The sequence below is a fragment of the Mirounga leonina genome, unplaced genomic scaffold, assembly GCF_011800145.1.
Source record: "Mirounga leonina isolate KUSES-001 unplaced genomic scaffold, KU_Mleo_1.0 Mir_127, whole genome shotgun sequence".
Lineage (NCBI taxonomy): Eukaryota > Metazoa > Chordata > Mammalia > Carnivora > Phocidae > Mirounga > Mirounga leonina.
The window spans coordinates 38,386,042-38,411,549 of NW_023270316.1; positions in this window are offsets into that span (position 1 = coordinate 38,386,042).

Consider the following 25,508-nt stretch of genomic DNA (forward strand, 5'->3'; position numbering starts at 1 on the left):
TCATTTATTGCATTATTCATAGTTCAGTTATTTCACAAAGAATTCACCGAAAGAATTGCAAAATGTCACTGATGTGCCTAATTATATAAAGTCAACACCTTTAAAATATAGGTAAATCTTTATAGTAATTTGCTAAAAAAGATAAGGATTGACTAAGAAACTACTTTTTTTCCACATAGACATTTACAGTTATCCAAGGGGGAGAGTAAACGGGTTGCAGAACTTAAAGATAGATTATACATTTTTCCTTTATAAAAAAAAAAAAGACATCCAAATTTATTGGCCTATCATTACTATTCTGATAGACACTAATAAGGTAGTGTATTTTCAACAGTATATACTGCCCATCAGTTCTTGAAAAAAGCACATTTAATCTGTATATCTAAGAAAGATGGAACATTTTAACAAAAAGTCAGAAAGAAGGTAAATGCCCTTGGAAAGAAATGTGGTGTGCCACGTGGTGTTTAAAAAACAGATATTTGGAAATGTTTCCTTTGTTATGTTATTTGGTTATTGGTAATGACATATGTGTACCACCCATTAAAAAAAAAATCCTATCTATACACTTAAAAAACAGACAAAAGCTTTGAAATAGAAGTTCCTAACTTGTTAAAAAATCTTCCAGAAACTATCAGTAGTTTACTAAAACCATTTGTAATAAATATACAAATGCAAGACATTGTGCTTAGTTTGAAAGAACAACTGATTTGTAACAAGAAATATATAAAGTTTACAAGAAAGCTAAAAGAAAAAATGGATTCTTGTGAAATTTCAACCAAAATAAATCTTAGTGAATGTAATTTGAAAGTGACTCAAGATAAAATATGAACAACCACTGACATGATTCTTCCATTTAATGTTTATATTTTGAGTTATATTTTTAGCACTGAGAAATATTTGAATAAGTATTTAAAGAAACTGGAATGAGAATCAGATTTTAACTTAACAAAGTAAAGTTTTTTTTTAAATAATGAAGCCTAGGGGCACCTGAGTGGCTCAGTCAGTTAAGCGTCCCACTCTTGATTTCAGCTCAGCTCATCATCTCAGGATCCTGGGATTAAGGGGGATAAACAGCTCCCCACTGAGTGGGGAGTCTGCTTGAGATTCTTTCTCCTTCTCCCTCTACCCCTCCCCCACCACTTGCACTCTCTCTCTCTTTCTCTTTCCAAAATAAATAAATAAATCTTTAAAATAAAATAAAATTGGGACACCTGGATGGCTCAGTCAGTTATGTGTCTGCCTACAGCTCAGGTCATGATCCGGGGTCCTGGGATCAAGTCCTGCATCAGGCTCCTTCTCCCTCTGTCTGACGTTCCCCTTGCTTGCTCAGTCTCTGTCTCTCTCTCTGACAAATAAATAAATAAAATCTTTAAAAAAATAAGTAAAATAAAATAATGAAGCCTATTATTTAGAGTGATTCACCCATTTATTTTATAAATAAATAAATACACATATATTAAGGAGGCATGCTCTATTTTAAAAGTTCCCAGTCATTGAAAGACAGACTAATCTTTATAATACTGAGATTATTAAACAGGATTTTTAGAAGAAAGGGCAAGTAGGATGGTAGGTTAAGAGAAAGACCAATTTTAGGGGAGCAGAAACTAAAGCAGAGTCCAAAAGTTCAGTAATTTAAAATAAATAGAACATAGGTTGAAATTAGAAACTGAATAGGAGAAAGTTTCACAAAAATAGGACCACAATGTTAACTTTATCTCCATCCTACATTTAAGAAATAGAAGTGTCCAGAGAGCACAGGTAAATTATATAAAGCCACCAGGAAAAAAGCCTTTATTAGAAAATTGATGCCCTATATATGGACATTTTCACTCAGAAAAATAGTCAATTAACTACATAAAGTTTAAACTTTGACCATTTTAAATAAATAGAATTATACAAAATGCATCACCCAGTAAGCACTCAGTGTTAAATTAAGTGTTAAGATACAAAAATAAATATAATGCTCACTAAATGAGATTAAATATAAATAAAATGAAAAGATAAATTATAAAAGATGTGAAATAATATTAAATAATCTATTTTGGTCATTTCTGGTATACTGATAAAGATTTTTTGAAAGATTTTTCTGAAATGTCTGCTAGTAACTTCTGTATACATACATTAGTGAGAATCACTTTAGAGTAAAAGTGGCCTGCCCTCTTTTAGTGCCACGTTTATTTTTTTTAATACACAGAACGGCAACATACAAAGATCTCCACCTTTAGAAAGCCGTAGTGATTACATTTTATTAATAATTGGTTTCCATATAAATAGACCAAGGAAGTCTAAGATCATTTATTTATTTTTAATTAAAAAGCAAATTGGCAGAACATAATTGAACTTTGAAAATACACTTAAATCTGATTTTGATTAGTGAAATCTTTCTCATCAATAATTTAACTACTAAATTGATAAATCCCAAAGCATTTCTTTAAAAATCTCATTAGCATGCCTACATCCTCTTTCCCCTGTAGCTCCTGTTTAATTATAGCTAAGTCTTTATTCAGATACAACCCCAGAGAAAATTTTTTAAAAAGTAGTTCCCAAGCAGAGATGAGATCTAACTAAAGGTCACATGAAATTGTACAGGAAGCCTAGGGGTTGCTAGTGGTGGCTTAACACAGAGCCATTGTCGGGGAAGTGGTCCTTCCCAGATTTGTGAGTGCACTGAATCTGTTATGCTAGTTAAACTTGCATACGCTTTCTTGAGGAAATAATTTTAAGATTGACTGCCAATCAACTAATGCCTTCTTTTTCCTCATTTTCTCCATCAAATTGTGATTTTAATTGCTTTTTATAATTCATTATATAGAAAAATAATTTATCCTATTGTAGTCATATACATTTTTTCCTAAGGATCATCATTTTTATTAAAACTTTGATACACACCTGCTGAAATCTAGTAAGGAAACATTTCAAAGAAAACAAAAGAAACTATGAGATAAATTGTGCTGCAGCACAACTATAAATATCAAATCTTTATCTGACACATCTTAGGTCTTCCTGCCATTGACCTCTGTCTTCAAACTTCAGCCTTCCTCTTCTTCTCAGAGAAGTAATAGCCTGGTGCATGATCAGTGAATGCAATCTCCTTTTACTCTTGGATTTGTTCCTTGTTGAACTGCTGAGTGGTATGTAATCAGCCCGGCTTCCCTTATATCAGTCTGACTAGCCCAGGAACTCTAATGTAATTTGTTAGACCACTCCTAAATTCAGTCTCTGGGATCCCAGATCACACTGCAACCTAATCTCTGCTCATTTTAAAAAATAAAATGATTCAGTCTTGGTATTAACCCTGTATTTTCTTCATTCATATAATCACTTTCCCCAGGTCTCCTTGAAAAGTATTTACATATTTTTACATGTAACATTCTGAAAAATATAATTTCTACATTTATTCATTTTTATCTTTTAACTTCACCTACTTTTTCAGAGTAAGCAAGGAATAAAAAATACCTTAAAGAAACAGAATTTTCACTTTTCCTACAGCATTTGTTTTTCCAGTGTAATAGTTGTCATTTAATGGCTTCAATAAGCTTGCAAAAAAAGCTGATATTCAAATTCATAGCTATATATTGAAGCTGTTTCCAATATCAGTCTACTAAAAAATTAAAATAAAATAAAATGAAACAAAACAATGACTTAAAGAGTGCCGAGTACTTGCTTTGCAGCTCAAATAATTATCAAACAAAGGTGAAGCAATATTAATTAGTATAAACAACATAAAGATGCATACATTTCAAAATAAAATTCCCACATGCAATCACTTTTTAAACAAAATTGTGTGTCTCTTTTATTTAAGCTAAGTGAAATATCAACAGATACAGTCTCCCTATTCCTAAATAACTCTTAAATTTCCCTGTGTTGGCGATATTTGAGACAGATTATTTACCACCTTTATTTCTTGAATTCATACCTTCATATCCTTTTGCTGAAGCAAAAATTCCAAATTCATTCTTCTTTTACTGTTGCTTAGTGAAGCTGAGGAAACTATAAATTCTTTCTTACTGCCAAACCTGTAGATACTGCCCTGGACTTCTCAATTACATAAGCCAACAAATTCACCATTACCTCTTTTTACAAAGACTGAACTAGTTTGAACTTTTTTTCTTTTTTTCACACACAAAGAATAGACTACTGAATAAGAATATATATCAAATTGTTAAAGTATTTCATACTTCAGATCCTTATAAGATGTCTCAAGATGAATTTTCTTAAAAAAATATAGTCTCATATAGAATACATACAAGATAGAATTCCATTATTATTCAATAATGCCTCTTACAGCATCAGGACATGTCAGAGGATGATCTGAATAAGGGCTTGATATTTGGTTTTGGTATGGTATTTTTCTAAAGACCATATTACATTAAAATGCTATATTTGATTCATTACTTAGTCATAAATCTAAATAGAGTAGTAGATTAGATTTGGGGATGACCATGTGGATGATCTAGTACTATTTCCAACACAAATAAGATATTATTATAATGTTTAATGTGACATGATATGATGATATGATATGATATGGTATGATATGGTATGATGGTATAATATTCCTTTAGAAGATCTACCCTCTACTTGGGAAATCCAAGTCTTTGGGTATAAGTATTTCCAAGAGTAGAAAATGACTTTTTGAAAGTTAAAATTATTTGAGAGTGATTCTACCTATTGAACAGATAACATTTTTTTAAAACATTCAAACCTTGGTTCTCTAATCCCTCTGGAAGTGTTTTTTTTAGCTGTTTCAATACATGGTTCACTCATATACCTTCACACTCTGCACATTTTCTGGGATTCCCTTGAGCCCCTACTTCACATAATAAAGTCCTTTAACTCATTCTTCAAATTCCAGTGGGTCCAAATATGTAGTCTTCTGCCCAGGACTCCTTCCCTACTCCATGCTAAGAATTAATCCCACCACCTACTGTGCTTCCATGGTCATTTTCTCTAAGGTTCCTAGAATTTCTGTGGCATCCACTTATTCCTTCTTATTCAGAAGTAACAACAAAACAACAATTGTAATCTCTAACTACTTAAATGGATCACAACCCAAGCTACTATTTTGTGGGAACATTTATTTCCTGATTGATTAGGTTCTTTCAGGAAGTAGAAAGAAGCATTAGCAAATGGTCTCATACAATGGGTGTTTATTGCAAGGTTAACCAAAAATTTTAGAACAGAAAATCATCTCTACATTTTCTCCATTAGTTAGGCCTCAAAGATATCAAGGGATATCAAAAGATATCCATTGATATCTTTTAGGAAATTCAGCAATTTTAAGAACTTAGGGCAGTTTATCATACTTTCAGAAGTAGGCATTCTTTGCTTCCTTCTCAAATTCCCCATACTGATGAATTTATTCATCTCTATTTTCTTCCTGCTTTCTATTCCTTCCCAACTCTCTGTACCTGCTATAGGAAAAAAAAAAAAAAAGGAATATGATTGATTTAATTAATCACTATTGATCTATTCAATATACAGTTCGCTGGCAGGCAGAGTTCTCATACCAGGCTACTGAATAAATCACAGCTCTCAATTTCCAGAATATATATGGTGGCTTTTGGAAGGGCCTCAATTCCTGTTTGGGCAACTAGAAGTGAATCTGTGACACAAAGCGTGAAAATATGTACACAACGATCTTGGCTGCTTTCTTCTGGATATTGATGGGGTGGGGGGGCCATGGCACACCAAGTTTCATGTGCTGTCTAACAAAACATATTTACAACTTTTCTGTTTCTCTTCTGTTATAGACAAAATTAAATAATTAACCAATTTAATTTTTTTCCAGCCATCACTGTGGTTCACCTTAATTAAACCTTTTAACATTGGCCATAATTAGTGTAATAGAAGTTTAATATTTAAGACAAAGGCAGAAAGCCACAATTGCCCAACTCCCCAGTTCTCCATCCCAAGATTCAAAATAAAAGGTTGTTTGGTCTTAGTATGCTTACCTTGGATGTATTTGACTAAGACATAATAGTAATGGTTCTTTTGATATCTTGGCTCATTATGAGGATGTCTATTCTTCCCCATTGTTCCTAGCCTGGGGAGAAGAAGAGTAGAGCTGCATCTCAAGACTTCGTTATGATGGTATGGATTTCATGTCAACCACAGTAGTGCCAGTCTATGTGTGGGATTCAGACCATTTAAGTGCCTTCTCGATTTTTTTCTGTAGGAGCATAGCAATATTAATACCCACTTCTCTTCAGCAAGGACCAGAAATTGAGTTCCTATAAAAATTGGCTTTTTTTTTTTTCTCTCATAGTACTAACAATAGAACAAGGGGTTAACTAATGCTGGTCCAACAAATTTATCTTACTTGGGGAGACAGTTCTTAAAAAGTGAAAATTTTATTCCATCTAGGTACTGCTGCTGTAGTCTGATCTTTTGATGTATGATTGAGAGACCAAACTATGTAAGGGGAGAAAAAACATTAATAGTGAAAACTTGGCTGCACTTCCTTCACTTTTTTCATTTCAGGTGTCAAAATTATTAATCTCACATGGAATTATAAGGAATATACACAACACTCCATTCCTTGATTATGTGCTTTCTCTTTTTAATACTGACATGAGGAAGATAGATTTTTATAGTAGATATTGATTTAGTCACAGGTAACCTCTTGATCAAGGCTGGCCCTTCCAGTTGGCCATGTAAGTCCATAGTTAACCTCTTCTTTAATTATTTTGCAATCTTTTTGTTGGTTCTGGCTTTTGTTTATTTTGCTTTTAATGTTTCATTTGTAATGGGGCATAGAAAGCAAAAAGACAAAGTGATGAATATAAATACAGTGTATAAGGCAAGAAGGTGAAGTTTCCTCTCTGCACAAAACCTGTTTACACCTCATTATATCCTCTATTACTGCTACTTGCTGGAAGCATATGATCTCATGTTTAGTCAGATGGGAAGGACAGACAACTCAAGTTCAAATTCCTCACTCAGTTAATGTGGGAGAATCATAGACAAATGACCACTACAGAAATGTGTAATATACCAAAATGACCCATGGAGAAAGGCTAAAACAATGTAGGTTGTTTCTTGATTGCCAGGGAAATGTTGCAGAATCATGAGAAATAAAAATTGAATAAAAGGTATCACCCAAGACCATCATCTTCATTGTCATTATCATCATGATAATAAAATTTCCTCCCTGTCACAGGCACAGTTTACATGGTAACAAATTATAGTTTATCCAACTGACATTGTGTAATCACCATGGTTCTTAAATGGTAAAGGGGAAAAAAATCACACAAGATAATTGAACAGTTAAAGAGAATTTAGAAAATTGATGGAGTGGTATCAAGAAAAGATAGTTTTCTGATGATTATCAGAAAAGCCTACTACCTAGACTTTATGCTAAAGAATGAAGTTCGGAAGTCATCAACAATTATTTTATATATAAAATGCCAAAGCTTGTTTGATTGACTTTGTTGGTTTGTTTGTTGTTCGTTTGACTTAACTGACAGATTGTGCCATATTTTTTTTTTCCTGTCAGTTTAATACATTTGTAAAGTGGCTCTAAATTGGAGAGTGCTTGCCTTGTTGAATTTTTACTCACTCCTACAAAATGACACAATAGTAACAGTCTGGCCATAAATATACTGTTGAATAAATCTAAGAATATGTGTGTTCCATATGAACTCAGCTTTAAAAAATAGACAGTGAGCACTTAAACTCCAACCAGTGCTTATATTAATATTCCTATCAGAGTCCCTTGACTAAATAAAATCTAAAATCTACTTCTACACAATCCCTGAAAGTAAAGTTATTGGTTGATATGCCACAGTCTCTTTATAATACGCTATGATCTGAATATGAAAATTATTTACTAAAATAAATAAAAATCTGAAAGTACTGTAACTTATTGAATATTCCTCAAAGGTTACACTGCAATTACTATCTAATAGCTCTAAGTTTATGGCTGAAAATATTTGAGAACCAGCAAATAAAATCATAAGTAGGAGTTGGTACTCTAGTTAAATTTTTGTAAAAGTATTTATTAAGCTAAAACTTGCTGTCATGTACTTATTTCTGTAGTACGTAAAGACAACTGATATAGGGGCGCCTGGGTGGCTCAGTTGGTTGAGCGACTGCCTTCGGCTCAGGTCATGATCCTGGAGTCCCGGGATCGAGTCCCGCATCGGGCTCCCCGCTCGGCGGGGAGTCTGCTTCTCCCTCTGACCCTCCCCCGTCTCAGGCTCTCTCTCTCTCATTCTCTCTCTCTCAAATAAATGAATAAATAAAATCTTTAAAAAAAAAAAAGACAAGTGATATATACCCATGCACATAAAATGGGAAAAAAAAATCCTTCTGATTTAATAACTCAAGAACTTTGCTCAGTCAGGTTTTAATTATATGTATTATTTTATAAATTAAAGTGGCTGCTTCAGAAAACGTTGGACCAAAGTTCCTTTGAGTTTGACAATTTTTATCTTTTTTTTTTTTAAGATTTTATTTATTTATTTGAGACAGAGAGAATGAGAGAGAGAGAGAGAGCACATGAGAGGGGGGAGGGTCAGAGGGAGAAGCAGACTCCCCGCCGAGCAGGGAGCCCGATGCGGGACTCAATCCAGGGACTCCAGGATCATGACCTGAGCCGAAGGCAGTCGCTCAACCAACTGAGCCACCCAGGCGCCCCGAAAATTTTTATCTTTAATAATACACATACCAATGTAATAGTTGTAGTTTTAAATACAGAGATCTTAAGTCTAAGGATAAAATTAATTTAGTTTGTTATGAAATAAAAATGTGAAATTCAAGTTCCCAAAGAGCTAATGCAGTGAATTTCTCTCTTTAAAGCTGAGAATTGGTTTGTGTAGACACGTAAGTCATTAACTCCTCTGGCACTTTCTTCAGGTTCTCTCAAACCACCCACCGACATTAGATAGCTCTGTGCATACAAAATCATGTTAGTACAACTTTTATTAAAAGGCTGAAATGCGGGCGCCTGGGTGGCTCAGTCGTTAAGCGTCTGCCTTCGGCTCAGGTCATGATCCCAGGGTCCCGGGATCGAGCCCCGCATCGGGCTCCCTGCTCAGCGGGGAGCCTGCTTCTCCCTCTCCCACTCCCCCTGCTTGTGTTCCCTCTCTCGCTGTGTCTTTCTCTGTCAAATAAATAAAATCTTAAAAAAAAAAAAATGTTGGGCGCCTGGGTGGCTCAGTTGGTTAAGCAACTGCCTTCCGCTCAGGTCATGATCCTGGAGGCCCGGGATCGGGTCCCGCATCGGGCTCCCTGCTCGGCAGGGGGTCTGCTTCTCCCTCTGACCCTCCTCCCTCTCATGCTCTCTGTCTCTCATTCTTTCTGTCTCAAATAAATAAATAAAATCTTAAAAAAAAAAAAAAGGCTGAAATGCCTTTCTGGAATACTAAGTTTTCTTTAAATAAACAGAGTCATTCAAGGCATGTGGTGATATGATCTTTGTGGTGATATAACCCTCTCTGGACCCTAAGGTGCCTGTTTGTGTCACATACTTGCCCTGACAATCTCAAAAAGAGAGCCATGTTTCAGTTTAAAGCCTCTTCGGGACTGTGTGTAGACAGATGTCTTGAGTTCTGGTTGCACCTGCTTTACCAAAACGCTTGACTTTCTCTTTCAGTTGCTCATTATGTGCCCTGGGTTTCCTAATCAGCTAATTTGTGTATATTTTGCATGTTTCTAGACTTTAAGAATGTTGTTTGTATGTATGTATTCTAAGTTTTTTTCTATCCTTAGAGAACATCTCTGAAGAAGATATTGGATAATTATTTGTTCATCCGTTGGAGCAAGTGATAGATAGTCTACTTTGTGTTTTGTCTGGGTCCTGATACAAGAAGGATAAAGCTTGGGATGTCTGGGTGGCTCAGTAGCTTAAGCTATTGCCTTCAGTCACATCATGATCCCAGGACCGTGGGATGGAGTCCGGCATCAGGCTCCCTGCTGAGCTGGGAGCCTGCTTCTCCCCTCTGCCTGCCGTTCCCCCGGCTTGTGTGTGGGTGCTCTCGCTCTCTCTCAAATAATTTTTTTTAATTAAAAAAAAAAAGAAGGCTAAAGCTTGCACATACAGTCTTTTACTAACGTAATACCTTGAACATCTCCATGAAGTACCTCTGATTCTTTCTCATGTAGTTGCTTCTGCTTTTGTAGTTTCTGATTTCTTTAAAGAATTTCATGATTTCCTTGTATTATGCCTTTCTGTTATTTACCCTGAAATAAATTTAATTGTTGCATATTTCTAAAATAAATTGTAACAAATTCTTCAATATTTTCTTGTAGCATTTATCTTATCTTCAAGAATACACATACATGAGATGCTAAGCTGAATGATAAAACTGATTTTATCATTTTGTTATTTTTATCATATTTATTATATTGGTTATTAAATAAAACTATATTTTATATCATTAAGCTGAGATTAGTGCTCAGTGATCTATGTTTGTGAGATTGGCTGCCAAAATTCTGTTTAAATCAATATTCGTACTTACTGTCAAGAATTTAGTAGTGCACTTAGGAGTGGAAGCTAAATTTTTCAGTTATGTGCATGAGAACACAGATGTTTCCATTTAAAACTTCTAGAATACTTTTAGTTTACTTGTCTTACTTCATATAATAAAGCAGTAAGACTATCTGATTATTTGAAAATCCACAATATTCCATTGTGAAATTAATTTATTTCAGTATGGGAGGCGTATACTTTAATATTGCTCCTTAATATAGTCACCTTTTATTGCATCTTTGAATGTAAAGAGTTTGTGTGTGTGAAAGTTGAATGGGAGCCCAATATGTACATCACATTTAAGAGACAGAAACTGGACAGGTAGCTTTAATTAAAAGATGGCTCTTTGGTGGAGGGCTAGAAATATAAAAATAAATGTAATAATTCTGGAAATGTTTACACCTGTAACTCCAGAAGGACTTTTAGAAGTAACCTAAGATAATTTCAGAACCTTGGCCCTTGAATAACCCTGGACTCAAGAAGAGAAGTGATCATGGAGCCACGCACTCTCCTACCAAGTAAACTGTGTTTTGGAGGACAATGCGGAATCAGTTGTATTGTTGCAAAGCAGGAAGACTTCAGCAATTTTAAATGACACTTGACCTGAATAATAATCTTCATGATTTTTTAAATCTCACCACAGCAACTCCTAAGTTTATTTTTCTTTCTTCTTTTCTTAAACATTCTCCTCTATGGAATAGATAGACTTTGACAACTGAAATATTTTCAACTGTATAAACATAAGCACTTTAAATAAACTGTCTTCTGGTGAATAGTATGCCTAGATCTCTAGCAAGGTGAGGAGAGAAAAATGTGTCTGAAAATTGCTATCCTCCTTTATCTCTTGAAACCATATTCTTTATCTGACATAGTATGAAGTCTAAGTCAGATATGACAGCAAAGCTCAATAAATTGAAGAGAATCTGGAGAGTTGGAGCAACTCGCTATGGTATTAGCTCTGGCAGTGTTATTGCTCCAGTTTTAGCATCTACACAAAGAGGAAAATCAGAAAATCAGAAAAAATGGTGGTGAGACTCTTACAGCTGAAGACTATACAGTGCATAATGCCAATCCTATAAACGAGAGTTGTTTCAGGGGAATGTCATAACCTACAAAATACACTGTTTTATTAACAAATGATCAAATTGCCTATGAAAAAACAAAAGACAGTTATTGCCGTTAAGTCTGAGCTTGCAATCATCATAATAACTACATGTTAGTGAGTGCATTTGAATTCGATAAAAAGCAAAGACACTTGGAATTTTGTTATGTGCAGCTTTATCACAGGCACAGAAAAAAAATCCAAGTGGCATTTTCAATACTGAGTTTTAGTTGATAGTCTTTTATTTGTGCTTTTCCAATCTACATTGAGGATTCAGGCCAGAAATTAGGAATTTGGAAACGACCTTCACAGATGATTACCAATACACATAGGATTTATTTTGAAGAAGTCATTTTTATTCTTTCTTCACAACTAAGTAATCAAACTAGAAAAAAATTTTAATAATCAAAATGATTATATCACCATATACCTAATGTTTTAATGGGATGAGATAGGTTAACATATTTTTGACCTCATGTGTCAAATCTTTGGCCAAAGATAAACTATGTAATGTGCATATATCTGGAGGTAATTTAAAAAACCCAAATAAAATATTAGTGCATTTTTATGCATTCCAAAAATAAAATTAATATTTAATGTATGCCTACACTGTCAAGTTTTTTTGCTCTACTGTAACATTTTAATTTTCATGTTGTGCTGAATGTGTGAAAGAGACTATTCTTTGGAAATACAAAGTCTCTATCTAAATCTATCCTTAAATTCCAATTATAAAATATAGTGTGCACTTTTTCAAGTTTAAATGCTGCTCCTGTTTTGTTTATTGCAGAAACCTATATTTCAGCTTATGTTACAGGAATTGCACACATATAACTTCACAAATGCTTATTGCTGGTCCTCTAAAACAAGTTGTAGGTAAGATAGATAACTTGTGATAACCACCAGTTAATGCTTAATGGTATCCACACCATAAGCCATTTGTAATCTAACAGTTTGTATCACTGAATCACTATTAGCTTACCTAAAGTTAAAATATAACTAATTATATATTAATATCACATTTTAAGCATCGAACAGAACTAATACTATCATTTTACTAACTTTGAAAACATTTATAAAGATATGAAATACTAATATTTTTATTGTTTCATTATAATTTGTGAAATAGTTACCAAAAATTAATTAAGCACTACTATCATGAAGTTGCATGGATTTAAAGATTGGAAATAATGACAAGCAGATTGCAGTACAAAGAATTCATGAATAAGCATGCAGAAAGGGTGGCCACTACTCATTAATGCCTCCCTTACTCCTGATGGAAGCCTGCCAAGACATCTTTCTTCAATAAATCTCATGAAAAGGGAGGTATCTACAGGACACGGTTGCCAAGAAACTATGGGTTTTCTTCCTTTTATACTAGATGTTGGTGAACTATAGTCCACAGGTGAAATGTGGCCCACAATCTGTTTTTGTAAATAAAGTTTTATTGGAACATAGCCATGCCTGTTCATTTACATAGTATCTATGGCTGCTTTCACTTTACAACAGCACAACTTTGTATTTGCAATAGAGACCATATGGTCCACAAAGTCTAAAATATTTATTATCTAGCTCTTTAAATAAAGTTTGCTGACACCTATTTTGTATCATTAGACTGAGGAAAGGACTATATTAATACTTAATGGTCTACATAATACCATCTAAGAGAAGCACTTGCTATGTTACAGTTGCATTATTCTATTTCTATTTCATTCTCTGTCATCAGGCCTAGAGCATGTTGGGTGATGGCCCAGTAAAATCCATTCCTTTGGTTGGATCATGGGTATCCGTCCCTCATTCCTTACCAATTTCTGACTCTCAATGATATAGAGTTGTCACCTTTTTAACATAGCAATAGCACTCCCCCTCAAAAAAAAAAAAAAAACCCTACAAAATGAAAACAGGTAATATTAATTATTATGGCAATCTTATTTGGAAAAACCAACAAGCTCAACTGAGTTTTGCAGCTCTGGAAGCAGCTGAAGAGCTTAACTACTCACTACTTAATTTTAAGACTAGAATTATTTGACCTGTGCCTGTCAGGCATTTCTCTCACTTTTAATTCAAAATTTCTTCTTTAAATGAAGCTCAGCATCAAGCATGATTCATCTGGATAGCCACTGAGTCGGAAAGGGTATAGTGAGTATCAAGACAATGATAGTCTATGTATGATCAAGAACATCATCCTCAGGCAACAGTCTCAGTGCCAGATTGAGCAGAAAAATATGTTTGTAACTTAGATTTCCACCTGCCTATCTGTTATAACCCCTGTGCCCAGGTTCACTAGTAAACAGACAAAAGTAGCAAGCAGAGCTTGGCAATAAGATATGATAAAAAGAGACTCAGATACCTCAGTATTGAACAACTTGGTTATACCACCAGACAAGAGGTTATACCACCTCTCATCACTGGTGAGAGGAATATAGAATGGTGATATAGGAGATGGTGATGAGTGTCACCTGTGTCCTTGAGATCAGCTCCATATCAGGGCTGTGGTCCTTCTAAACCTTTCCTTGTAAGTTTCCCAGGATACAAGACAATTAAGACTCCTGGGCATCTGTTTCTCAATGGGACAAATTTACATTAAGAAGCAGGTTGGTCTTAGCTACATTCACTCTAGGTAGATAATATGGTGCTATCTCACATCCTCTGCAGAATGCATCTGTGTAAGTGTGATAGAGACCAGAGAAGGAGCTGGGAAGCAAGGACGCTTTTATTATGATTAAGCAATTTAAAATACACAAGATGTTTAGAACAACATCTAGCACTTAATAAGCCCTACTTACATGTGAGTTTTGATTGCTATTGAATGGGGGAGAGGATGATATAAGCAAATTCATTAACTTCATGGAAGTGATGATTTTTACAAGAGGTTAGGGAAATGATGGTCTTGAGGCAGCCAAGGTGAATAAGGAGAATGCTAACCTATTTTCCCACAATGAGGTATATGATGTGAGAGAAAGTCAACAATCCCCATTTTAAAGGCCTGTAGGTGAGGAAATGTGTTCTGGGGAGAGTCTCTGAGAAGGTGATGTGACAATAGAGAAGTCTGGTGATAATGAAGAGGGCCTAGTGGAATGTTGGGAAGGATAGGGAGTGAGAACTGGGAAGAATAGACCATAATCAGGATGATGGTGTGGAAGTGAATTAGGAGCCTGAACACATATACTTGGAAATGGATTGATTAATAAGAATAAAAGTAGAAACGGTGGGTTTAATCTAAATTGCTTCTTTGAGAAGGGAGGCCATGGGCCTCATGGTGTAGAGCCCTTAGGCATGCAGTGGGTCTGTGGAATGGGAGCACCTCCCCCTTGGCTCATTAGGACTGGGATGAGGTGACATAACAAGTGATTGCTGTGTCTGCATCCTGATGGCCTTTGGGACTATCAACTCCAGTGACTACAAACTCTGCACTAGAGGGGAAAATTTGTATTATAGTATATAATGTATTCATTCCCAGTCATTCAAGCAGGGCACAAAATCTAGGTTAAGGATAAGGAAAAGGTTTTTTGGAAAAATGAGAACCTGGATTTTATCTGCCTGTTTTAGGTATCCTACTTACAGATCTCTTTTACTTCTTTTGTCTCCACAATCTTTATTTCCGAGAATTACATAATCTTTTCTCCCAATGTAAGAAGAGTAAGAGGAAAGATTTCCCTAATTAATGACAAATGAGAAGATAGATGCTTATCTTCTTTGAAATTTCTTAATTTATCAAACTCATAAAATAACAGCACTTTGAAAACCATGTACCCAGTGGTTTTCAGAAATGATCCATTCACTTTTTTTTTGATCCATTCACTTTTAATTGTTACATCACCATGAGTGACAGTGATTAGATCTTTTCAATTTTTTAACACACAAGAAAACTGAGACTAAAACATACAGCGCAACATGCCTAGGATAACAATGGTTGTTTCTCTCCTTTTTCTTTTTTTTTTTCCAATTTGGCTTCCCCTCTTATAAATCCTACATGACACATCAATAATGTCCTCTGGAAAGTTCCATCAATATTATTTCTCGAATGACCTTAACCATTGCTATATTATTAGCTAGGACTAGTATCTGGATTCCCCTGCTACTATATATCCCACTGCACATTTTTATCCTTCAAAAATTCAAAACCTATTTGATCCAGTCTCTAATAGTCATCTTATTCTATTTGAGCTCTTTGTGAGGATAAATGTCGATTCTTTGGACATAATCATTGTCATGTTTCACTTCCAACACCCTCCATAAGCATAAATCCATTGACTCTTAATAAACCACAGCTTCCAAATCTGATTTTTATCTAATATTTAAATATGAAGGGGATGACAATTCCTACTTTCCCATTTCATTTCCAGTCCAGTAATAATTGACTCCTTTACTAGCCTGAAGTCCATTGTCAACTAATTTATTCTCGGCCTTCTTTTTAAGGCAAGAAATCTAGAGCAAGGCAAATGTATCTCTTAATCCAAAGAATAACACACGGTATTTAAGAATGTAACCTCTAAAGTCAAATGATCTCTACTTGAATTTAAAATTATGTAGCCACTCTGTCCCTGATTTCTCTTATCCATAAAGTGGAAAGAGCTATTGCACAGACTCGCGGTAAAGGTGAATAATGAGTGTTAAGCACTTTGGAGAGCCCAGGACATATGAGTCCCCTTTAAGTCCTAAGGACTAAATGAGATAATTCTTACGAAGTATTTAGCCAGTGTTGCCACACAGCATTCAACAAATGCTATAATTAATAACAATAATGATAGTAATAATAATCTGTCTTAAGGGCATAACAACATCTATCTTACAAGAGGTTCTCAAAGTGATTGGTGATTAAGTTCTATGATTGGTGATTAAGTTCTATGAAGCAGGCATCACAGTGCTTGGTTCCTGGTAGATGCTCAATAATTAGCCACCATTATTAGCACCCTAGTCTCTCTTGCCTCTAATTATTTTGTTCATCAATCAAGATAGTCCTTGTCCACACACACACACACCAAAAAAACAAAACAAACACAAAACAACAAACAAACAAACAAACAAACCAAACCAAAACACTTCTTTCCTAAGTTTTATTTGGGAATTAGAAAAGTGAAAAAATATACAGAACCCACTGCAAAATAATGTTGTCATAACTTTAATTGGGACTTTATTTTTGTTTTAGAATCCTTTTATAAGCCATGAGACTGATTCCTTATAAAGTTAATGATGATAGCTGCTCAGATTTGTTATCTCCATGCTTTAATCCATGCCATTAATTGTAAGGAGATGACATTTTTCTTTTAATAGACTATTTTTAGAGCAGTTTTAAGTTTACAGCAAAACTGAGAGGAAGGTACAAAGATCCCTCATATACCTCTGCCTCATATGCATAACATTTTTTTTTTTTACATTGCTAAAAGATCAAGTTTAACTGACATGACTTCCTCCATATACATCTGCATCATCCAAAATGCTTCAGTCTTTATAATATTCTTTTTTCCTTCTTTATGTCCTCAGAGGCATTGATGTACTGCTGTCTGTTAGGGTAAAGTCTCCTCAATTCCATTTTCTTCTTCATCCTCTGGGAACCTACTCCTTCAATTATTCCTGAACACTGTAAAATAGTCAACCTGTCCTTCTCAACTGGTCTCTAACTTTTTACCCTCCAATGTCTAAAGGTTTGAAATATCTTTATATGATACTTTGGTTTCTTTTTCCTTTATTTCATTTCACTTCCGAATTTTTTCAACAAGTGCTATGTATTGACTGCCTTTATTTCATCACCAACTCTCAACTTCTTAAGAAACATTTAAAATGTTTTGGCTTCTAAGGAAGCCCTTTTTTCAAAAGTTACCCATGACCTCTTCATCCTCAAACCCAATGTTCTCTCAACCTTTCCTTTCTTTCGAACCCTCTTTAGCATTTAACCATGTCTTAAAACACTCAGAGAAAATGGCATAAGAAAAGGCATAAAAATAGGGATGCATCTATGTCTTCTGGGAATACATCTTTATTTAGTCCCCAAAGTTACAGGAACCAGGAAAAGGAGAAAAAGGACATGTAGGGAAGAAGAACAAATAGAAAATCAAAATCAGTGTTAGAAAAAGGAGTTTCTACCATGAGATGTCACTGTCTAAATACTTATTGTGTACAAGGCAAGGGATCAAGATTCCATTTAACATGGTTATGTGTGTATGTGTGAAATTGGCATAATTAGCTCAAATCAACAAAGAGTCGACAGTCATTACTAAGCTGGCTGTTTTCCTCTCTGTGACTTCAATATTATTGATTAAAATAACAAATTAAAATGAATGTGAAGAGGTGAGTGAAAGAGTCTCAACACAGCTGGAAACATGACAGCAATGAGTCATCAGAAGAACAAAACCTTTAAATACTGTTCTTGGAAGTATGACTGCATCAAATTATCCTTGGCAATAATTGATTACTACCAATTGATAATTGTTAATATCATATAAAATCATCCACCTTAGTGCTTAATTTGGAAAGTTCTTGTCAGATTTATATAGAACTAGAATAGTATGCATAAAGTTGGATTTCAGTAAAATAAGCAGAAATTTCTGAGTAAAAAAAAAAAAACCTCATTGCATCAAGTGTGAATCTTCATGTGCTAAACATAAATATGGCCTTTTCCTCAGACAGAACATGGAAGAAATGTGCTATGTAAATTCTTAAAGAGCAATAGTTATACAAAAGTCTTTTTTAAACACAGCATTTTGAGCCCTTTCTAGGCATTGTATAATGTAAGGTAAATAAAGGTGTTCTGTACCCTTTGAGAGATAAGACTTCAGAAAAATAAGCATTAGTTGTAGAACAATTTACTTCCTTTACTTTTCCAAAAAGTCAACTAGAAATTCATCCCAAGCAGCATTTCAAGAAACACTTAAAGAAAATATCTAGAAATATTAAACCATTAGTAAAAGGATTTTGTGCACTTGAATCAGTGACTATAATTAATGATTATTTGTATTTGTTTTAAAAAGAGTGGAATTTGAAATAAAAATAAAAGGAAAATAACACAGTAATTTGGAAATTGAATAATGGAATTGTTAACAATTGAGTTGTTATTTTTGCATCATCTTCATAATTTTTGTCCAATTTTTTTCTAATTAAAGTTTACTAATACTAATATTGTTTGATATTTGTAAAATAGACTTTGAATGTATTTCCACCTATTTTAATATCAAGCCAAAATTCACATGAAGTTATGGTTTTGATATACCCTTGTACTTTTCCTAATATATATTGAAGAAACCTATGAATATGAATTTTTAAAAGTACACATCACCTAAAAATCATCTTATATAGCAACTAGTTGTGAGAAGAGAGGTAAACAATTCTTAAAACTGATCATCTTGGTCCGCTTGGACTGCTAAAACGAAATACCATAGATTGGGTGGCTTGAACAATAAACATTTATTTCTCATAGTTCTGGAGGCTGGAAAGTCCCAGATCAAGTTGTTGGCAGATTTGGTTTTTGGTAACATCCGTCTTCCTGGCTTGCAGATGGCTACCGTATGTGCTCTTATGGTAGAAAGACACAGTGCTTGTCTCTCTTCCTCTTCGTAAAAGAACACTAATTCCAGCCTGAGGTTTACCTTCATGACCTCATCTAAACCTAATTATCTTCCAAAGCCCCACCTAAAAATACCATCACATTGGGGGTTAGGACTTCAACGAATGAATTTTGTGGGGGACACAAACACCAAGTCCGTAACCTTGCTTTCTGTGTATTTGAAAAGATGCTCAGTTAACAGTTTAATTGCAGTGAAAACTAGCATTTTCTCGTTACAGCATCAAAGATGGTATTATATTTTAATTTTAAAATTTATGCCCAATTCTACCTTATTATTTTTTGTGCCAGGTGGAATTTGGTGTACTACCCAATTTTCCAATTATTTGTGCATCACCTTCCATTCTAAACTGAGTTTAACATTCTCATCTCTGTCATCACTCAACAACATAATACTATCGAACTTACAAATGAGTCTTAACATCTAGTAATGGAATAAATTTCAAAGGTTCTCCCGCTTTATGTGATTATCCCACTAATATTATCAACTGAAAAGTTCTGCCATCTGCGGCTCAACTTGTCAATAATGAGTGGTGGTCTGGAGAGGGGAGAAATGAATCTGGAAAAGTGAGTAATATTGAAATATGGAAGTGACTGAGGACAAATGATGAACATGAAACTCTTAACACACAACCAAAAGTATTTCATAAAATGAGATCTTTTTAAGTCATCTTATTTTGATATTATTTGCATACAATAAAATAGACCCATTTTATTTTTATTTTTTTTTTTATTTTTTTTAAGATTTTATTTATTTATTTGAGACAGAGAGAATGAGAGAGAGCAAGCACATGAGAGGGGGGAGGGTGGGAGGGAGAAGCAGACTCCCTGCGGAGCAAGGAGCCTGATGCAGGACTCGATCCAGGGACTCCAGGATCATGACCTGAGCCGAAGGCAGTTGCCCAACCAACTGAGCCACTCAGGCACCCCCAAATAGACCCATTTTAAATGGAGCTTTCATAAGTTTGAACAAATGTATACACCCATGTAACTGCAATTCTAATCACGAAGTATAACTTTTTACATCCCAAAGTTGTTCCTTCATCCCATCTTAGTAAACCTCTTACTCTCTACTATAGATTATTTTTTGCCTATCTGAGAAGTTCATATAAATGGAATTATATAGTATGTACATTTTTATGTCCACTTCTTATTTTCAGCATAATGTTTTTAGGATTCATACACAGTGCTTTTATATCGGTTGTTCTTTTTTTTTTTAAGATTTTATTTATTTATTTGAGAAAAAAAGAGAGAGAGTGAGAGAGAGAACATGAGAGGGGGGAAGGGCAGAAGGAGAAGGAGAAACAGGCTCCCCGCAAAGCAGGGAACCCAATACAGGCTCCATCCCAGGGGCCTGGGACCATGACCTGGGCCAAAGGCAGATGCTTAACTGATCAAGTCACCCAGGCTCCCCATCAATTGTTCATTTAAAAAAAAAATTGATAATTAGTATTCTTTTTTATAAACAGCACGATTTGTTTAAGAATTCACTTTTGGGGGGCACCTGAGTGGCTCAGTCAGTTAAGCGTCTGTCTCCTGATTTTGGCTCAGGTCATGATCTTAGGGTCCTGAGATTGAGCCCTATGTGGGGCTCCACACTCAGCGGGGAGTCTGCTTGAGATGGTCTTCCTCTTCCTCTGCCCCTCCCCCTGCTCATCTGTGCACTATCACTGTCTCTCTCTCTCTCTAAAATAATTAAATAAATCTTAAAAAAGAAAAGAATTCACTTTTTTTAAAGATTTTATTTATTTATTTATGTATGTATGTATGTATGTATGTATGTATGTATGTATGTATGTATTGAGAGAGAGAGAGTGAGCAGGGGTGGGGGTGAGTTCCGGACAGAAGGAGAGGGAGAGAGCAGACTTGAGCTGAGTGCAGAGCCCCACACGTGGCTGATCTCATGACCTTGAGATCATGACCTGAGCCAAAACTAAGAGTTGGACTCTTAACTGACTGAGCCACCCAGGCACCCCAAGAATTCTCTTTTTGATAGGCATTTTGGACTCTTCCAATTCTGAGCTGTTATGAATACACCAATTCTGAAACATCATCCTCGAGTTTTTGTGAGAAGGTATGTTTTACTTTACTTAGATAAATACCCAGAGTGGGATTGTTGGACCAAATGATGGTTATATTAAATTTGTAAGAAACTATGTAACCATTTTCCAAAGTGTTTGTGTCACAATATGCATCAGCAATGTATGAGGAAAAGGTCCAGTTATATCATAACCTCACTAACATTTGTATTCTCAGTCTTTTTCAAATTTTCAGCTATTGAAGTAATTGTGTGGTGGTATCACACTGTAGTATTAATTTACATTCCCTTGATGCTTAATAGTGTTGAACAGCTTTTGAAGAGTTTCCTTCATTTTGTCTCTAATGAAATGGTGAATTTTGAAGAGCAAAATATTTTCTAAATTTTGACTATGTTTACTTATCAATTGTTTCTTTCAAATTTGGTGCTTTTAAGTGTACTGTTTAAGCCATTTTTGCCTACCCCAAACATTTTCTTCTATGTTTTCTTCTAGAAGTTTTATCACTGTTGCTTTGACATCTGGGTTTATAATTCACTTTGAGTTAAATTTTATGTATTGTATGATGTAGGGATTAAGATATATATGTAGCACTAAAATCATATCACATTGTTTCAAAATATTTCTTGAAATGACTATTCTTCCTCTATTTAATCATCTTGACACCTTTTTGAAAATCAGTGCATCATATGGGTGTGGCTATATTTCTCTAATCTTTATCTTTATGCCTATCCTATTGCCAACACCATAATTTCTTGTTATTTTGACTTTATGGTAAGTTTTAAAACTGAGATATTTAAATTCTCCAATTCTGTCCTTTGCATTTAAAATTCTGTTTGCTATACTACTTCACTTTCAAATACTTACAGATTTTAGAAGAAATTTGTAAATTTCTACAAAACAAACAAACAAAAAAGCCTGCAGGGATTTCTCTTGGGATTGTACTGAATCTTTAGATCAATTTGAGAATAATCATCATGTTTACAATATTGAGTTTTCTAATTTATGAACATGGTATATGTCTTACTGTGATGGTTTAAATATATGTGTCAACTTGGCTAGGCTATAGTACCCAGTTGTTATTATTATTCAGTTAAACTTTAATCTGGATGTTGCCATGAAGGTATTTTCAAAATGTTATTAACTTGTAATCAATAAAGCAAATTGTCTTCCATAATATGAGTGTACCTTACCCAATCAATTGAAAGCCTTAAGAAAAAAACCCCAGGTTCCCCAAAGAGGAAATATTCAAGACTGCCCTCAGACTCAATACTGCAACAGTAACTCCTGCCAGATGTTCCAGTATGCTGGCCTGTCCTGCAAATTTTGGATTTACCAGCCCCGACAAACAAGTGAGCTGATTCCTTAAAATAAATTTCTCTCTTTATTTACATACATCCTATTGGTTCTGTGTTGCTGCCTGATAAATTCTTTTTTCCTTCATTTTTTTAGGGTTTAATTTCTTTCAGAAATTGTTTAAAATTTTCACTGTAAAAATATTGCATATAGTATTTAAAATTTATCCCAGGCATCCAAAGCATTATATATTTTGACGCTGCGGTAAACTGTATTTTTAATTTTGGTTGTTTGTTGCTAGTATAAAGAAATTCAACTAATTTGTGTTGTTTTCAATTTGTATTATTCAACTTTTCTAAATTCACCTGTTTGTCTAGTCCATTTTAGTAGATGCCCTAGGATTATTTCTGTGTATGAATATTTTTTCTACAATAGAAGACAAATTACTTTTTTTAAAAAAAAGATTTTATTTATTTATTCATGAGAGAGAGAGAGAGAGAGGCAGAGGGAGAAGCAGGCTCCCAAGGAGCAGGGAGCCTGATTCGGGACTCGATCCCAGGACCCTGGGATCATGACCTGAGCTGAAGGCAGACGCTTAACCATCTGAGCCACCTAGGTGCTCGAAAAATTACTTTTTTTTAAACCTTTACTTGTGCCTTTATTTTTCTGCAAGGTATTTCTTCTTCTTACAATTTATCTTCAATAAGTTTCATTGCAATACAGCCACATCCACTTGTTTATATGTTGTTTGTGCCTGCTTTCATACCACTGCAATGGACTTACCTCCTTATGACAGAAACTCCATGACCCACACTATTTACTCATTAGTGCTTTACAAAAAAAGTTTGCTACCCCTATTTTAGAATGTCTAGTAGTTCTTTTATATGGGTTCCAAGTCTCTATTTAAATTCTCCACTTCTTCATTTTGATCATCGACAAATTACTTCTTTATTCCCAATCTGTATACCTTTTATTGCTTTTACTTGTCTAATCCAAAAAGGAAAGCAAGCCTTAGAAAAAATTATCAGTTCCTTATTGTGCTGTGAGAAATGACTCATAGAAATGAAAATAGGACAGATACTGAGAAGAGAGAGAACAGTATTAAAGAAAAATTTATATTTGATTCTACAAACAACTCAGATTTTTCATATATCTTTGCATACCTAAAATGAAATAGACAAATTCAATACAACATTTCTACAATAATTTCAAGCTACCTGATTATATTTTTACATATCTTTAAGGATGTATTTTTAACCATATTGGAAATAAAATATTTACCAAATATAGACAAGCATTCAAAAAGGATGTGTGGTCTTTTAACTTCTGAGAACTTTCTAAAAATAATGTATCAGTTCGATAAAAGGCAGGAAGAAAGCAACATTTTTTCAGGTGTGATTTATTTTCAAAGTTGATCAGTAATCATCATTATGCAAAAAAAAATTAAAAAGGCAGAACACAGTGACACAAATGGGCCAAGATAAAAAAGAAAGAAATAGTCACTGTTCGTACATCATAGCATATTTTGGTCCAGGTGCTAGGTGTTCCAAGTGTCTTGGCATTGGCCACCTAAGCATCAGAGTTACTGTCATAAACCCTGGAGTCAAATCACTTAGGTTCACACTCTTTGTTCACTCTGTGATCACTCTTGATTTCTGTGTTTCAGGTTTCTTCATAAATAAAATGGAGATACTTATTTTAGCAACCTAATAGGGTTATTATAAAAATTAAATGAGTCATTATTTGAAAATGATTTAGAAGAGTGCCAGATACATACTGAAGTTAGTGTGTGTGTGTGTGTGTGTGTGTGTGTGCGTTAAAAACAATTTTAAGTACATTCCACCTTGGGAAGAAGGCATATTATTCATATGCCTTAAGGCAAAAGTATAACAGTTGTCCCAAGAATTATTTCCATGATTAGTTCAAGAAGTTATATATTTAATTATGGAAAGATCACAAATTTTACTATACAGAAATTTTCTTAGTCCATTTTACAGGATATCAACACAAAGGAAAAAAATGTTACTAATATTTTTCTTGCGTTACCAAAGAGCTAAGATTCTCCATCAGCACCCTGTGTTCCTTCTTCACCTTATTGTTCATTACTTCACAATTTCCTGATCCTCAGATGGCAGCTTAAATGTGGTTTTCTCAGGGAAGTCTCTGATACATGTCTTAATGGAACCTACATTCTTGGCTTATCGTACTTACCACAACTATAATTAAATACCTGTTCCTGTAGTTATTCTTTTTATGTCTTTTTCACAACAAAATTATAAGATGCTCAAAAACAAGAACCATTCTCATTTGCAACTACATCTCCTGTTTCTATCAGTGTCTGACACAAAGTATAATCAGTTCCCTGACAGAATGGACCTAGCATACTCTTTTTATCTGTAGCTGTTGAGCATATTAAGGGATGCAATAAATACTTGTTGCATGAATGAATAAAGAACTTAACATATCATAAAATAATGATAAATTATTATTTTTGATAAATCAAAGATTCTTTGAAAAGATACAATGTAAAGTTTTAGTGCCGCACCTTGAAAACATTGCCTTATTTCACTGTCCAGTATTATAATTCTGGTCAAGTTGTCTGGCATTTACTTGATGTTTTGAGTATGTGTTTGTATTAAGGACCAAGTGAGAGGCAGATTTTTGTGATAGTCCCCAATAGTCTGGCCTCTAGTGTACATATACAGGCAGCCTCCAGGAGCTGAGAGTGACCTTCAACCGACAGCCAGCAAGGAAATAGGAACCTCAGTCTTTCAGCTGCAAGGAACTGTATTTTGCCAACAACCTGAATGAGCTGGGCAACAAATTCTTTGCCAGATCCTCAAGAACACAGTTTAGCTAACATCTTGAATTTTAGCCACTGAGACACTAAGAAGAAAACCCAACCACATTGTCCCCACACTTCTGACCCACGGACTTGTGAACTAATAAATGGGTGCTCACTTAAGCCACCGACCTTATAGTACTTTATTATGCAACAATAGAAAAAAGATTACATCTATTTATAGAAACAAGTGGATTTGCTAC